This window comes from Camelus dromedarius, chromosome 4 (assembly GCF_036321535.1).
Source record: "Camelus dromedarius isolate mCamDro1 chromosome 4, mCamDro1.pat, whole genome shotgun sequence".
NCBI lineage: Eukaryota > Metazoa > Chordata > Mammalia > Artiodactyla > Camelidae > Camelus > Camelus dromedarius.
The window spans coordinates 30830168-30833727 of NC_087439.1; positions in this window are offsets into that span (position 1 = coordinate 30830168).

The following is a 3560-nucleotide window of genomic DNA, read 5'->3' on the forward strand; positions in this document are numbered from 1 at the left end:
TAAGCCTCTAGTCCAGCCTCATCCACCACAGGGCAGATACCAGAAATAAGAAAACAACAATCCCAAAGCCTATAGAAGGAATCCACAAACACAGGCCAGACTCTACACTGGGACTGGCTGGACCCTGGTCCTTGGGTGACAAGAAAGGAGTATACTGCTGGGACGCATAGGACGTCTCCCAGAGGGCCACCTCACCAAGGTTGAGTAAGTAACTAACCTACCTAAAAATACAAATAGAAAGATAGACAATATGAGGTGGCAGAGGAATATCTTCCAGGCCAAGGCACACGTTAAAATCCCAGAAGAAGAAATAAGTGATGAGGAGATAGGCAATTTATCCGAGAAAGAGTTTAGAGTACTGATAGTGAAGATGTTCAGAGAACTCAAGAGGAGTGTAGATGCACAAAGTGAAGTTTTTAGCAAAGGATTGGAAAATATAAAGAATATGCAGAGTTGAAGAATAAAATTACTGAAATGAATAATGCACTAGAAGGAACCAAGAATAGACTAAATGAGGCAGAAGAATCAAGTAATCAATAGATTACTGGAAATCACTACTGCAGAACAGAAAAAAAGAAAAAAGAATGAAAAGGAATGAGAATAGTTTAAAAGAACTCTGGGACAACATGAAGTGCACTAATATTTGCATTATAGGCATCCCAGAAAGAGAAGAGAGAGAGAAATGACATGAGAAAATTTTTGGAAAGATAATAACCAAAAACTTTCCTAACTTGGGAAAGGAAACAGTCACCCAAGTCCAGGAAGAGCAAAAATTTCCACACAGGATTAACCCAAAGAGGCATATAGTAATCAAATTATCAAAAATTAAAGATAAGGAGAAAATATTAAAATCAGCAAGAGAAAAGCAGCAAATAAAATACAAGGGAACTCCCATAAGGTTATCAGTTGATTTTTCAGCAGAAACTCTACAGGCCAGAAGGGAGTGGCAAGGTATATTTAAAGTGATGAAAGGGAAAAATTTACAACCAAGAATATTCTATCCAGCAAGGCTCTCATTCAGATTTGATGGTGAAACCAAAAGCTTCACAGATAAACAAAAGCTAAAAGAATTCAGCACCACCAAACCAGCTTTACAACAAATGTTAAAGGAACTTCTCTAGTCACCAAACCACGAGAAAAGAGAAGAAAAGAAGAAGGGGGGGGGACCTACAAAAGATCGCTTTGGCAATTCAGGGTCTTTTATGGTTCCATATAAATTTTGGAATTGTTTGTTCTAGTTCTGTGAAAAATGTCGTGAGTATTTTGACAGGGGTTGCATTGGATCTGTAGATTGCTTTGTGTAGTATGGCCATTTTGGTAATGTTGATTCTTCCAATCCAAGAGCACAGGGTATCTTTCCATTTCTTTGGATCATCTTCAATGTCCTTCATCAATGTTTTACAGTTTTCAGAGTATAGGTAATCTCCTTGGTTAAGTTTATTTCTAGGTACTTTGTTGTTTTTGATGCAATAGAAATATTTGTGCCAGTTATAAAATTCTTGTGTTTGAGGTGCAAAAAAAAAAAAAGTGAACAAAGGGCCACAAATGACAAAATATCCTTCTTTTTTATGGGTGAGTTGTATTCCATTGCATATATATATATATATATATGCTACATCTTCTTTATCCATTCATCTATTGTTGTGCACTTAGGATGCTTCCATATCTTGGCAATTATAAATAATGCTGCTGTTAATAGCAGGGTGTATGTTTTTCTTTGAATTAATGTTTTTGTTTTTCTTGTATATATGCCCAGGAGTGGAACTGCTAGGCCATATGTTGGTTCTATTTTTAGGTTTTTGAGAAACCTCCATATTGTTTTCCATAGTGGCTGCTTCAGTTTACATTCCCACCAACAGTGCACAAGGGTTCCCTTTTCTCCACAACCTTGCCAACATTTGTTTATTGTTATATTATTTAATTATTTTTTTTATTTTGGTGGAAGGGTATTCAGGTTTACTTATTTTTACAGGTGATACTGGGGACTGAACCCATGACTTCATGCATGCAAAGCATGCACTCTGCCATTTGAGCTATACACTCACCCCTCAACATTTGTTATTTGTGTTCTTTTTGATGATGGCCATTCTGGCAGGTGTGAGATGGTGTCTCACTGTGATTTTGATTCGGCATTCCCCGATACTGGTGATACTAAGCAGCTTTTCATGTTCCTGTTGGCCATCTGCATTTCCTCTTTTGGAAAAATGTCTGTTCAGTTCTTCCGCCCATATTTTAAATGGGTTGCTTGTTTATTTGTTTGCTTTTTAACTGAAGTACAGTTGATTTAAAATGCTGTATCAGTTTCTGGTGTACAGCATAGATGGACTTGGAGGGAATTATACTAAGTGAAGTAAGTCTGACAGAGAAAGACAAATGCTGTAAGATATCACTTACATGTGGAATCTAAAAAAATACAAGAAAATAGTGAATATAACAGAAAAGAAACAGACTCAAGATGTAGAGAAAGAAATAGTGGTTACCAATGGGGAGACAGAAGGCGAGGGGCAAGATGGAGATGGAGGATTAAAAGGTACAAACTACCAGGTATAAAATAAGCTACAAGGATGTACTGTACAATATGGGGAATAGAGTCAATATTTTATAATAACTATAAATGGAGTATAACCTTCAAAAATTGTGAATCACTATATTGTATACCTGTAACATATAATATTGTACATCAACTATACTTCAATTTTAAAAATATGATATTGTAAAATAAATACATAAATAAATAAAGTTTTTAAAATATATAAAAAAACGAGGACAGCAACCTTCTTGATGCTCCTTTTTGGACACTTTATATTCACTTGGGCCCATATCTTTTCAGCATTCCTGCATTTCACGGTGGCCTTCATATGGCTCTTTGGTACTGAGGCAGATATTTGACATTCACTTCAGCAGTTCAGAATCTAAACTCTTTCTGTGTTTGGTGCATTCCTATCTGAAGAGCTTGCTACCAAAGCTAAAAATGCTAAGCAGTTGTCTTCCTAGCATTATCTATAACTAGGCTCAAGCTTGTAACCAATGAAAAAGAGATTCATTCACACTGGACTGGACTCAGAATCTAGGGACTCAAGCAGGAAAGGATAGAAGGTTCATGTTCTCTCTCTCTCTTTCACTTTTTCTCCCTCTCACTCCCTCCCAGACACACACACACACACACACACACACACACACACACACATATAACACACACAAATACGTGCAGTGGCATCAGGACAGTGGACCCCTATGGGCTGAGTTTTGATTCTGGGTACAACTTTCAGACATTCAGGTGGATACACTGAGATGGTTCAGGTGAAGTCCAAGCTCACCCAGCTAGTGAGTAGATGAACTGGAGCTGAGGCTTGGATCTGGGTTTTCTGACTCCAGATCAAGTACTTATTATACACTTTTATTTCTCCCAGCACAAATAAACTAATCCCTCTTGAGTCATCAAGCCAGCTTAAGTAAAAGCTGTATTTTACATTTTCTCAAAACAACTTTAACATTACATTAAAAGTATGAGCTGAGCTACTCATCTTTGCCCAGTGAAAGCTGTATTGCTGTTTCTCATT